The 14,942-nt window shown below is 35.5% G+C and overlaps 1 protein-coding gene across 25 annotated transcripts in view; it reads left to right on the forward strand.

Moving 5' to 3' along the window:
- The window catches only part of ADGRL3 (adhesion G protein-coupled receptor L3), an 829,014-nt gene that overhangs the window by 574,118 nt on the left and 239,954 nt on the right, over nt 1-14,942 (forward strand). The window lies entirely within an intron of this gene.

Raw genomic sequence — 14,942 nt, forward strand, 5'->3', positions numbered from 1 at the left:
ATATGAAATACTGTTCTGAGAAATATTTGTAAAACAAAATAAGAAATAAGGATACGTAGTGATTCAACTACTGGAGGACTATTTGAAAATCAACTTAGATTCAGAGATTACCAGATAACCATTACATTTTATTGGAATTTTCTTCTTCTACTATCCTTTTTTTAAATAAATTAATATACTTTAAACGAAGTCATATTGACAGATTTATTTCCTTTCAAAGTGATATTTTATATTTTATGTTTTCTTTTTAAAGTTGTTTTAGTGTTAATATGATTATTTAGTTTTAAAAATATATAAATTAAAATTATGATTTAAATTGATGCCATCTGTTTAAATTAAAGATTTTTTAAAATAGTCATACAAAATAAAAATTAAAAGTAACATTTATTTTTCCATAATCGACAGAATTTGTCTTTCCACTTTTAAAGAAATACTTATTATTTTCAAAATGTATTATAATGTTCAAAGCTGACTTGGCTGAAGTTAGATGTTTAGTAGGTAGCAAGCTGGTTGGTTTTGCATGGAAGGAAACTCAGTCAATTCTTGGTAGTCACCTTAATGTTATCTGGGATGATGGTCACATGGCTCTCATCATCCAGCAGTCTCGCACAGGCTCATTCCTATTGTGACAGGATTCCCAACAATAGGTAGACAAGTCCTAAAGCTCAAATATTTTTCAAGACTCTGCTTGTGTCCTGTTTGCTGTGTCTCATTGGCCAAAGCAAGTCACATAGCCAATCCTAGACTTAAAAAGGGAGAAAATGGGGGCGCCTGGGTGGCTCAGTCGTTAAGCGTCTGCCTTCGGCTCAGGTCATGATCCCAGGGTCCTGGGATCGAGCCCCACATCGGGCTCCCTGCTCAGCGGGAAGCCTGCTTCTCCCTCCCCCACTCCTCCTGCTTGTGTTCCCTCTCTCGCTGTGTCTCTCTCTGTCAAATAAATAAAAATAAAAATCTTTAAAAAAAAAAAAAAAAAGGGAGAAAATGACTCTTATTGCTTGATTGAGGAACCAAAATCCAAAGGACCATGGATACAGATAAGAGGGGAATTGGGTCATTTCAAACTACCATAGCAAGGCAGAAAAGGGTAAAATGAAGTGAGACAAAAATTGACTGATAAAATAAAGGAATTTAAAGCCAATTAACTTAAACTTGGGAGTTCCAGACCTATTTTATCATTGGTTTCCTCAGCTAGTACACGGAAGGTCAGATATAAGAACTTCACAGTGTCTTTGTGAAGATTAGGATAGAATCTGGCATCTTTGTGAAGATACAGAATAGAATCTGGCATCTGGTAGGCCCTAGATATAATGTGGCTATCCCTATGTACTTTTGGGCTCACTGCTGTGGCATAGGGAAGAAAATTGGACTTTGAAGCCAGGCAGACCTGAATAACCTTAGGCAGCTTCTTTCTGTCATCTGTAAATCAAGGATAATAACATCACCCCAGCAAGTTTATTAGGATAATTAAGTAAAATAATAAGTGCCAAGTTCCTGGCAAATATGTGACATAAACTAGACCCTAAAGAGTTAGAAGGTAGGTAGGCATTATTAAAAGCTCCACTTTAAAATGGCACAATCTTCGTCAAAATAGTGATGGTATTGACCTGGTAAAGAATGAATTACTAGAATCCAGCAGTCATCTCTGCTTGATATCGGCCTCAAGTGGTCCTCTCTACCTTAGAATGATTGTCTTGATAACTTCTAGTTTTCATAGCATTCCTCTATATACATTGACCCAGAGCTCTTCCTAAACTGCTCTGTGATTAATGCAATTGCAGTTAGAGTTACTAGCTCATGTGCCACAATTCTGCAACATTCAGAGAACAGTTAAAAAGGTAAAAAAAGAGGTTTGTATAAATTATCATCACATTGAAAAAAATCTTTTGCTTTTTTTTTATTAAAACTATCTAAAATTCATTTAAAAACAAATATTGGAAATGGGGTAGAGTTGGCATAATAATAGCATTACTCTGGAACCAGAGTATTTCCTTTCAACTTTCAGCTGTCACCCCTCATCTTCATTTGCTATTTTTAATTATACGGAATACGGCTGTTGATACTTATATGCAGATGAACTCTACATATGTCTATATCTATATCTATAAATAGACAGAATTTCTCATGTATGTTATAGGTTTTTATATGAATTATAAAGTAATACATCAGGTTCTTTAAATAAAATGGAATTCTAGCTCCAATAACTGTATTTTTTTTGTGAGATATAGAACAACATCCTTATACTCCCTAAAAATTAACGTTAGCTAACCATTTTGGCTTTCCTTTTTCTATTTTTCTACTATAATTATATACATATTGAGAATATGAAACATTTATCTAGATATTACTCTCTCTCTATATTCTCTCTCTGCATATATTCTCTTACTTTCCCTTTCTGTACCAATTTCTACTAGTCTACATGCATGTTAATGTTTTAGGAATTATTGCTTCATGTATTAATTCCTTATGTATTTTATGGACCTGTATTTTTATAGGAATATCATATTTAATTTTCTGACATTCATCAAAGTAACAATACAAAACAACAATGTTTAAAATGTTATCGATATAGTTACCAATATTAGCACAGGGAACTTATTGATAGAAAATATTAACTATTGGGCGCCTGGGTGGCTCAGTTGGTTAAGCGACTGCCTTTGGCTCAGGTCATGATCCTGGAGTCCCGGGATCGAGTCCCGCATCGGGCTCCCTGCTCGGCGGGGAGTCTGCTTCTCCCTCTGACCTTCCCCCCTCTCATGTGCTCTCTCTCTCACTCTCTCAAATAAATGAATAAATAAAATCTTTAAAAAGAAAAAAGAAAATATTAACTATTTAACATATGGTAACATATCAGATTGCTTCAAATATTTTGCCATTTTATTCTGTTCTCATCTGAAATATTTTGGATTAGTTGGTACTTCTATACACACATACATATATATATATATATATATATATATATATATATATATATATAGTGATTGTGCTTTGAGTATTTGAGATAGTGAACTAATTATTGGTAACTTAGGAATTGTGTTGTAAAACTCTATTCTGAAAAATAATTAAGTAAGCATATCTCAAAAAATTACATTTTTTATCACGTTTTCTTTTTTTTTTGCGCCCTCAAGTTCTATATCACCTATGAATCATTATGATTTTAATCCACATGCCACTATTCTCCCTCCTTTCAATTGCCTTGACTTTTCACTTTTCTTTCATTTTTTTAAGAAAAAATATGACATTGATGCATTTGTTTATCATAATATGTTTCTTCTTTAGTATTGTGCATTTTAATTCTGACCAACATGATCTTAGTAACCATATGGAAAATGTAGTAGCAGGTTACCAAATAGCCTTGAATAAAATATTGTGATCTGCATTTCAAAGTAGCAGCAGTTTATAAATTCTGTAGAACTTAGCCACTGATGAGTAAATTTGAGAGATTCTATTCTTTAAATCTAATGTGATCATACATAGCATTTGGTTACATAATTTATGCCTGTGATAGCTTTATATGCATTCTTCAATTTACAGATTTTATTACTGAATAGGGGTGTAAATTCCAATAGTTTACTAGTGCATTAATGTCACAATACATTACAAGGTAATTAACCAGACCTGCCGCTATAAATAGAAAAATCATCACAGCCCTCACTATAAACTACTTAATAAAAATAAGATCCTGAATCAGCATTCACCATTATAGTAATTTTTCTTGCCATATGTCTCATTAATCAGGACTTTAAAAAAAGCTTCATCTAGAAGCACTATTATTTTTGAACCTTTCATTATTAAAACAAGTTTGTTATAATTTTCTAGTTAATTTAATGGGATTGATTATATATTTTTATGCAAATATGTTCTACATGCTTTTGAGACATATTTCCCCAATTTTTATTTTATAATTGGAAATGAAAAACTACTTTGGTAGTTTTGTAGCAGATTTGTAAATGAGCACATTGGAGTTCTTAGCAGGACTCATTAAGAGTTGTAGTTCTGAAGGTCATGTGTCCTCACCAACTATTCTTTATTCCTGACCTTTATTTTCCTCCTAACTACTCAAATGCAAAACCCCTTACCCCAGAGTTATGTTTACATTACAAGCAGACTGACACAAAGAAGGTGGTTGGGTGGGAGTTTGTGTTGGAAGCTGAATCAGAATCCTAAGCAGAAGTATATATTATTTGAGACTCAAATATATCAATTGCGGCATGCCCTTGAGTTGAGACTGTATTGTTTTGTTATTGATGTTGTGTTGCTTCATTGTTTTCCTGTACAATTTTGTGACAGCTTTAGCAATTATAGAACCCAACCTAGGAATCCTTCATAACATCACTAGCAATTCAAGTTAGATAAATTCCTGTCAATAACCCAGGAAAAAAAAAAAAAGGTTCTCTTCTGAAGGATGTCCTTCATTTATATTACTAAAAATGATATTTATAGTGTTCTCCTGTATAAACAGTTTGACAGTTACCAATACTCTCCACCTTCCAATGTAGTAAACCACTAGTAGTAATGCTGGTGAAAACAGTTTGTATTTATTTTGTATAATTTTCCTTTAGGTAAGATCTTATATTTAATTAGAAGTCTAATGCTAAATACTAATTTATGCATTTGCTAATTTGTTGACAGTTACAAATACTCTGAAAAAAAAAACTAAAATATTTGGGCACATTTGAAACATTACATTTATTTTTTAGGTCTTTTTTTTATTTGCTATAATAAACTGAGTAATATAAATATGCTTCAATTGGCACATAATCAATGAACTAGAATAAGGCCAAGCATTAAGTTTTATGTGCAAATTGAATTACATTCAGCAAATCCACATTGCAAATATTTTTTAAAGTTCAAAATAAACAGATGGTCCTGCCTGGTGCATCTATATTAAAAATAGGCTATAGCCAAAGATTTAGCATCACAAATTAGAGACATTGGCACATCATACTATCTAGTGGAATGTAAAAACATTTGAAATTGATTAAAATAAAATAAGAACAAGACATCTGGCATTCTTATTGAGGAGTCTCCAGGCCTGTTTTTTAGTATTCTATGGTGGTATTTTTCTAACTTCTCTTGTGTGCAGACATTATATGGTAGAACATAATTTCCTAGTTTATCCACCCTTAACCCAAGGGAATAAAAATGAAACTTGCATAGGGGCGCCTGGGTGGCTCAGTCGTTAAGCGTCTGCCTTCGGCTCAGGTCATGATCCCAGGGTCCTGGGATCGAGCCCCACATCAGGCTCCCTGCTCAGCGGGAAGCCTGCTTCTCCCTCTCTCACTCCCCCTGCTTGTGTTCCCTCTCTCACTGTGTCTCTCTGTCAAATAAATAAATAAAATCTTAAAAAAAAAAAAAAAATGAAACTTGCATATAACAGATTACTTTGACCATGTTAAATAAACACACTTTTTCTACACTTATAAATGCCAAACATTTTTTTACTGTGTTTAAAGTACACTGTGAACACCTACAAGATAAAGCTTGTTAATATTAGTGGTAAATATCATTCCCATTTATTAAGTATGTATCTTGTATCAGACACAGGAAAAAGTATTTTATATGCATTGTCTCATTTCATTTTACAAGGATCCTATCACTTTTTCATTCAGACTTACTGGTCATCATCATTGTATTTCTAGCATTAGGCATACTACTATATAGTAATACTTGAAATTAGGTTGGATTTAATTGGAGTTAAATCCTAAACTTAATGGTAAAATATACTTTTTATTCAGTATTGTTAGGAATAAGTATGAAGGTTTTGTAAATTATAACATACTTTACAAATATAAGTCATTGTTTAAAAGCCAACATTTATCATTTGAAATAATTTAGCACAATCCTACAGGCCCCTTGTGGTATATAATTCATATGTTGAGAATAATTATTCCAGAAAGTAGCCTGATCTGGTAGTTTTTTACAGTAGGTTCTTGGTCATCTAGTCCTGATAGTCCCTCATGAGCCTGAAAGAAAAGGGAGACAGAGTTTGTTTGAATTCTACTTCTACATTGGCTCACAGAATGATATTCTTAGTACTTAGAGGACATTAAATAGAGGCTTGATCCTGTTGTGATCTGAACAACCTCTTTCAGGTTCAGTGTAGCTGATGGTAGATCCAGTGATAATGATCCTTGACTTGAATGACAATTCCTCCGTGGAGCCTGTTGCTCAAGGCAAGGGAAAGTCTCTGGAACTAGGATGGGTCTAAGCAGCTATGACCAGGGTTCAGTTCTTTGAACTTCATACCTCCCCACCCAACCCCCATCCCCAGCACCCTCTGCCCTCCAAAGGTTGCTCACTGGCCCAGCTCTCCTAAGATTGCGCCTTTAAGTTCCAGGACTGACTACTCTTTGTTTTTCTTGGCTTTTATTTTCATTTGGAAAGATGGGAGTGTAGCTGCTTTATCTTGTTCAGAGAGAAAACAGTTAGCATTTTTTGAATGTCACAACTTTTTATAGCAAGCTATTGCTAGTTAGTAATAATAATGATAGTAATAATAATATAATAGTTAACATTTATCTTTAAATCATACGTTCAAACTGAAAATTACCCACATGACCCCCTCTCTCCCAGTTACCATAGAAAATCAATCATAATATTCTTCTGAATATTCCAATAGATACATACTTTTTGAGTGGACATGGTATGAACATTTAATATTTACAATTACCATTTGTTCCTGGCTCTATTCGAAGCACATGATATGGATTACTAATTTCATTAATTTCCTGAATCCCATGAAGCAGGTAGTATTATTATTGTAATTTTGTGAATAAAAAATTTGAGCCATTGAGAGATTCTTTACTTCATAAAGGTCAGATTAAGTATTACACATTGAACCCAGGAGTCAAACCCAGGCATCTATAAAGATTCTACTCTTGTCAGTTTTTCATTTATACAATAGGAATCGTGATTTAATTTCTAAAACAACATACTATATAGCAAGTAATTAGTAATGAAACATATTATCAGCAAGGTATCGGAAGATCTAACTATCCATAGTACAGTATTTTAAAGAAAATTCCTCACCATCTCTATTAGTCATCTTAAGAAAACAATAGGGCACAAGTAGTGTGAACACTTTACTATTTAGTACCAAGTGACCAATAAGTTTTTTGTGTATCCATGTGACATCCATCCATATGTCTTCTTCCATGAAATAGAATATCTTTGTTGTACTGTTACACTGTTACTTTTTACTCTTTTCATAAAATATCTTACTGTTTCTCTCAAAAGAAGTATTGAAAATCATACCATAAAAAAAAGAAGTCAGGCATTGTGATAAAATACCCTATTCTTGTAGTTTTCAATATCCTCTCCCACAAATGGTTATTATTTGTGTAATCACCAGAAAATAATTTTATACCAGTATACTAAAAATTAATTATCTTATTGCCTGGAGGAGACAGCTAGCTGATAGTTGTGTTGACAGCTACTACCAAAGCCTGGGGTGGAGGAGGTTTTGACTTCCAAGTGGAATAATCACCCTTGTCCCTGCCTATTGAACACTCACAGTTGCAAAGTTCCGATTCTTTGGTGTACTCACACACATATGCACTCACGCACACACTCATGCCCTCAGGAGTATCTTCTTTAATTATTCTTACTTGGCAATAGATTTAAAAGACAGCATGGTAAAGTCCATATATGTTAAATCCTTAAATTTTAAAATATCTTTTACTCTTAGAGTCAATTGCCTAAGATTAGGTAAAGATCTCTTTTCTCTTAAAATACATTTATATACCTTGACAGGAAGGACAGTAAGCGTTGGGACTGTTACATAACATTCACTTACATATCACTACTTGGTGAATGAGGATCTTGTTTCCCCAGCTGCTAAAAACCATATTCTTCTCTATGGGAAGTGTTGATTTCAGCAATTATTCATCCTATAACATCCCAAACAGTATTACCTTCACACTAAGAGGCACTTAGCTCCCTTGATGTGTACTAAGAAGCACTTTTCTCTTTGTTCGTGTATCTCTGGGTCTAGCAATTACTTCCAGTTCTTAAGAGTCCAGCAAAAAAAAAAAAAAAAAAAAAAACAGTTTCCCTCACTGGAGCAGGTGCTCCTGTTAAGTTTGGCATCACATTCTCCTAGATGGAGTCACATGGAAGTATGCAGCTTAAATGCTAATGCTGGCATTTAATCTGCTAACCCCACCCCAGGTGGCTAACTATATGATCATGGAAAAATCTCATCTCCACAACAACAACCTGTTTCCCAAATTTGTTTAAGGACCAAATACCAAATATGATATTATATATGGAAGTGCTTTATACCTTATAAAATGCTGTGTAAATATTGCTTAGTATAATTTAGCAGCAATCTTTTTTGCTCCACTTTAAGACTCAGTGTAGCTCATACATGGTAAGATCAAGAAAATAAGTCCTCAGAGAGTTTACAATGTTCTTATACTCCTAATTTCCTACCGGCTTAATTATAATACAGTTTTATATTAAAAACAAACATTTTTTTTTTTTTTTCTGTGAATGTCTATGCATTTAATTTCAAACATGTATCAAACAATAAAACTATAGATCAGCTCTTTTTTCTGTGGTCTTCTGAAAGACCAACTTTCAGTCGGTGTTGAACAAGTATTTTCTATGTGATTGCATCTTACACATGGGTTAGATTCTGAAGTTAGTGAGTGAGGTCAAAAAACAAAAACAAAAACAAAGCCCACCTTCAGAAATCCTCTAAATTATCCACAAAATACAATATATCCAACAGTGAGTTATTCCTCAATATCAGAAAATGTGAATATAGAAATACCTAAAACCTCTTTTGGCTGTGGTGATACCTATTTGATGAACCGTGTGGGGAAACATAGAACTGAAGAAACACTGTCCCTGTCATCCTTTCTCTCTGGGCCATGTGCTCATTGATGAAAATGCCAAGTGAAATTGTTTCCTAAATGCCTTATGAATGTATGTAGTTGAATTTAATTCAAGTCAGTTTTGCTGTGACAGTACTATACTGAATGCCAACTATTTGCCGTGCACTTTACAGGGGACTGGCCTGCAGTGATGCACAGGAGAGGAAAGATGTTTGTCCTCAGGGGCTTTACCTTGTATTGGAGGAAGTCAACAACAGATCAATTATATATTACATAAATAAGATTATGAATTCAGTTATGGTTAGAGGTATAAAGGAGATACATAAGGTGGATGGTCAAGAAAAACCACTCTAGGGGAGCCTGGGTGTCTCAGTCGGTTAAACATCTGCCTTTGGCTCAGTAAATGATCACAGGGTCCTGGGATGGAGCCCCATGTTGGGCTTCCTGCTTGCAGGGAACCTGTTCTCCCTCTCTTCCCTGCTCATGCTCTCTCTCGCTATCTCTTTCTCTCTCCCCCTCTCAAATAAATAAATAAAAATAAAAATAAAAATAAAAATTAAGAAAAGAGAAACAACTCTAGGGAGGTGACTGTTGAGTTGAACTGTGAAGAATGAAGGTGAGTTGTGTCTTGAGTTATATCTGTTCTTTATATATTTCGGATACTAACCCTTTATGAGGTATGTCATTTGAAAATATCTTCTCCCATTCAGCAGGTTGCCTTTTAGTTTTGTTGATTGTTTCTTTCACTGTGCAGAAACTTTTTATTTTGATGTAGTTCCAATAATTTATTGTTATTTCCTTTGCCTCAGGAGACCTATCTAGAAAAACGTTGCTGCAGGCTATGTCGAAAAGATTACTGTGTGTGCTCTCTTCACGGATTTTTATGGTATCAGCTCTCACATTTAGGTCTTTAATCCATTTTGAGTTTATTTTTGTGTATGGTGAAAGAAAGTGGTCCAGTTTCATTCTTTTGCATGTGGCTGTCCAGTTTTCCCAACATCGTTTGTTGAAGAGACTACCTTTTTCCCATTGTACATTCATTCCTCCTTTGTCAAAGATTAATTGACCATATAATTGTAGGCTTATTTCTGGGTTTTCTGTTCTACTTCATTGATCTATGTGTCTGTTTTTATGTCAGTACCATGTTGTTTTAATTACTACCACCTTGTAATATAACTGAATATCTGGAATTGTGATACCTCCAGTTTTGTTTTTCTTTTTCAAGATTGCTTTGGCTATTCACGGTCTTCTGTGGTTCCATACAAATTTAGGATTATTTGTTCTAGTTCTGTGAAAAATGCTTTTGGTATTGTGATAAGGATTGCAATAAATCTGTAAATTGCTTTGGGTAGTATATACATTTTAACAGTATTTGTTCTTCTATCCCATGAGCATGAAATGTCTTTCCATTTCTTTGCATTGCCTTGAAATTTTTTCATCAGTGTTTTATAGTTTTCAGAATACAGGTCCTTTACATCTTTGATTAAGTTCATTCCTAGATATTTTATTGATTTGGTACGATTGTAAATGAGATTGTTTTCTTTTCTTTTTTTTTTTTTTTTGAGATTTATTTATTTATTTTGAGATGGGGGAGGGGCAGAGGGAGAGGGAGAGAGAATCCCGAGCAGACACCATGCAGATCATGGAGCCTGATGTGGGGCTCGATCTCACAACCCTGAGATCACAACCTGAGCTGAAAGCAAGAGTTGGATGCTTAACCCACCGAGCCACCCAGACACCACCGGGATTGTTTTCTTAATTTCAATTTCTGCTGCTTCATTGTTAGTGTATAGGAGTGCAACAGATTTCTGTACATAGATTTTATATCCCATGACTTTACTGAATTCATTTATCAGTTCTAGTAGTTTTTTGGTGGAGTCTCAGGACTTTCTATGTATATTATTATGTCATCTGCAAATAGTGAGTTTTACTTCTTCCTTATTAATTTGGATGCTTTTTATTTCTTTATGTTATCTAATTGCTGTGGCTAGGCCTTTTGGTACTATGTTGAATAAACATAGTGAGAGTAGACATTCTTGTTCCTGATATTAAGGGAAAAGCTCTCAATTTTTTTTTACCGTTGACTATGATGTTGGCTATGGGTTTTTCATATAAGGCTATTATTATGTTGAGGTATGTTCCCTCTAGACCTACTTTGCAAAGGGTTTTTATCATGAATGGATGCTGTACTTTGTCAAATGTTTTTTCTACATCTATTGGAATGATCATATGGTTTTTGCCCTTTTTCTTACTGATGTGACATAATCATGTTGATTGTTTTGTGAATATTAAACCACCTTTGCATCCTGGGAATAAATTCCACTTGATCATGGTGTTCCATTTTTTTGTGTGTATTATTGGATTCGGTTTGCTAATATTTTGTTGAGGATTTTTGTATCCATGTTCATGAGAAATATTGGCCTATAGTTCTCTTTTTTTGTAGTGTCTTTATCTTTTTGTGTCAGGGTGATGTTGGCCTCATAGAATGAATTTGGAAGTTTTCCTTCCTCTTGTATTTTTTGAGGAGATATCCTCAAATCCAATATCCTCTTGGAATATTTTGAGGAGAAAAAGTATTAACTCTTCTTTAAATAAATAAAAAAAAAATCTTAAAAAAAAAGGGTGGCTCAGCCAGTTAAGCATCTGTCTTAGGCTCAGGTCATGATCTCTGGGTCCTGGGATTGAGCCCCACATTGGGCTCCCTGCTCACAGGGAGCCCTATTCTCCCTCTCGCTCTGCTCCTTCCTGCCCTGCTCATGCTCTCTCAAATAAATAAATAAATAAATAAATAAATAAATAAAATCTTTAACTCTTCTTCAAATGTTTGGTAGAATTCGCCTGTGAATCCATCTGCTCCTAGACTTTTGTTTTTTGGGAGTTTTTTTATTACTGATTCAATTTCATTGCTGGTAATCAGTCTGTTCATATTTTCTGTTCTTCCTGCTTTCATTTTGATAGGTTATGTTTCTAGGAATTTAACCATTTCTTCTATGTTGTACAATTTGTTGGCATGTAGATTTTCGTAGTATTCTGTTACAATTGTTTCTATTTCTGTGATGTTGGTTGTTATTTCTCTTCTTTCATTAGAGATTTTGTTTATTTAGTTCCTCTTTATGTTCAAATAATTCAGTTTAAAAATGGGCAGAAGACATGAATAGACATTTCTCCCAAGAAGACATACAGATATCCAAGAGGTATATGAAAAGATGCCCAACATCACTTAACATCAGGGAAATGCAAATCAAAACTACAATGAGATATCACCTCACACTTGTCAGATTGACTAAAATCAAAAACACAAGAAACAAGTCTTGGCACGGATATGGAGAAAAAGGAACCCTCTTGCACTGTTGGTGGGAGTATATACATAATATCTATATAATGGACTATTATTCAGCCATAAAAAAAGAATAAAATCTTGCCATTTGCAGTAACACGGATAGAGCTAGAGTATAATGCTAAGGAAATAAGTCAGAAAAAGACAAATAGCATATGATCTCACTCTTTGTGGTATTTAAGAAACAAAACAAGTGAGCAAAGGAGAAAAAAGAGAGAGAGACAAACCAAGAAACAGACTCTTTTTTTTTTTTTAGATTTTATTTATTTGAGAGAGAGAAAGAGAATGAGTGATGGGGAGGGGCAGAAGGAGAGAGAGAGAGAAAGAGAGAGAGAGAGAAGCAGACTCCTTGCTGAGCAGGAAGCCCAATGTGGGGCTCCATCCCAGGATCTGAAGATCATGACCTGAGCTGAAGGCAGCCTCTTAACTGACTGAGCCACCTACGTGCCCCAAGAAACAGACTCTTAAGTATAGAAAACAGAATGACAGTTACCAGAGGGGAGGTGGGTGGGGGGATGGGTGAAATAAGGGATGGGGAGGAGGGGCGCCTGGGTGGCTCAGCCGTTAAGCCTCTGCCTTCGGCTCAGGTCATGATCCCAGGGTCCTGGGATCGAGCCCCACATTGGGCTCCCTGCTCAGAGGAGAGCCTGCTTCTCCCTCTCCCACTCCCCTGCTTGTGTTCCCTCTCTCGCTGTCTCTCTCTCTGTGTCAAATAAAAAAATCTTTAAAAAAAAAAAAAAAAGGATGGGGAGGAAAGATACACTTACTGTGATGAATAAAATAAAATACAATAAAATGATAAAATGATTTTAAAAACCACATAAATGGACATGATTTCTGGAACAAAGTGAGATAGGGAACTAAGGATATAGGCAGAGTACCTATATAGGACTCAGATCAGGCAGCCTTTTTTTTTTTTTCAAGGAAAAAAACAGAGATGGACAAGTATTAGAGCAATAAAAACAGATATTTTTCCCCCAGGACTATTGCAATAGGGAAAAAGAGCAGTATAGAATGGGCATCAACTCCAAGCATAGCATGGACAAGTGGGAATGTATAGCCAAGGAACAGGGTGGGAGGTCACTGGATGGAAAGTTACTAAGAGGAAATGTCAGGGGGATTCTGGAAACAACTTGATGGGATTTTTGCAGAAGACAAGCCAGAGTGATCAGACATCACCGAGGGGGTGGTAGAGGATGAGAAACCTGATCAGATACAGAGAGCGATCAGATATGGAGCATGGGGGGTTATGGCTAAAATGATTTAGTAGGTAGTTTTCTTTGCTGTACCTGGATTTTACACAAGTGTAGAGATGGTCCTAAGAGAAGGTTCAGGAGCCTAATTAAAGTTTGGTCAAGCAAAGAGTCTTTGCCAGCCTAGTAAGCCCTGAAAGGAGTTAAGGTTTTAAGAGCTATGAAGGTTTTAAAAGCCCCTGAAGGGTTTTTACACAGAATACTACATAATCTGATTTCGATTTTTAAAAGATGACTCTAGGTGAAGAATGGCTTAGAGAGAGGTAAATCCAATAATCTAGGTATGGCCTTTCCTTAAAATTTCATTTACAGAATTCTCTCTTGCCATTTAAATTCTCTGAAGATTCTCTTCCCTCTAGCTCCTCCATTTTCCACATTACTAGCTTCTGGGTAATGTGTGACTTCTCATCTCTGAGTCAGAAGTAGCTGACGGATTTGGAAACAGGCAAATTTAGATTGCTGTGGGAACAAGTGCTGAGCCCTTTGGAAGCAGAAGCTGAGAGGACACACGCCTGGAGTCCACTCAGTGCCCAGGGGAGGGGTTACAGGGCCTGCAGGGAAGAAGAGCATTTCCTAACACATAACCAATGAGAAGACTACATTTGCTTCACCCTTAAGGATCGGATTCTCAAGCTACACACAGAATATTGATTCTGTTAAAATAGGCATTGTTTGAGATTCTTGGCTGGTGATTGTGAGGCTGTTCATCTGTTGGTGAGGTTAGTCTGTATTGCCTCTGGAACTGGCCAAGGCTTCAGTGTCTGTCCACCACTGATACGGTATGAACTGAGAAGGAAACTGGCAAGAAGGCTCGTGGCTCAGATTGTAATAGACCTCTGTGGACGAAGCCTAGCAGTTCTAAGCATACTATCTATAGACATGGGGGAAACTACAAAGGACTTCAGGCATAGAAGGCAGTAAGCAACTATTTTGCATTGAAATGTTGATTGAAATGCTTAGGATGGATTGGGAGCAGAGAGAATTAGTAAGTTATTTCAAAAAAGTTCCTTGAAAGTGCAAACTAAAAGACAGTAGCAAGGGGGAATAAAAGAGACATGATGGATTCATAGATATTGTAGTTAAAACATAAGACTTGGGGCACCTGGGTGGCTCAGTCAGTTAAGTGGTTAAGCGTCTGCCTTTGGCTCCGGTCATGATCCCAGGGTCCTGAGATCAAGTCCCGCGTCCGGCTCCCTGCTCAGCGGGGAGTCTGCTTCCCTCTCTCCTTCTGCCCCTGCTCATGATCTATCTCTCTCACGCTGTCTCTTTCTCAAATAAATAAACTCTTAAAAAAAAAAAAAAAAAAGTAAGATTTGGTGATTGGATATGAGAGAGGAGTAAGAGATAATTATTGGATTTCTAATTTGGATAATTTGGGTGGATATTGATAGTGTTCTGGAAGACAAGGGTAGTTCATGTTCGAACTGAAGATGACCTATTATTAATTTTTGGAAAATACATGTAACGTGAAATGTGATTGGAAATTGTTTCCTTTCAGTCTATGGGAGATGT

The sequence above is a fragment of the Phoca vitulina genome, unplaced genomic scaffold, assembly GCF_004348235.1.
Source record: "Phoca vitulina isolate PV1807 unplaced genomic scaffold, GSC_HSeal_1.0 scaffold3, whole genome shotgun sequence".
NCBI lineage: Eukaryota > Metazoa > Chordata > Mammalia > Carnivora > Phocidae > Phoca > Phoca vitulina.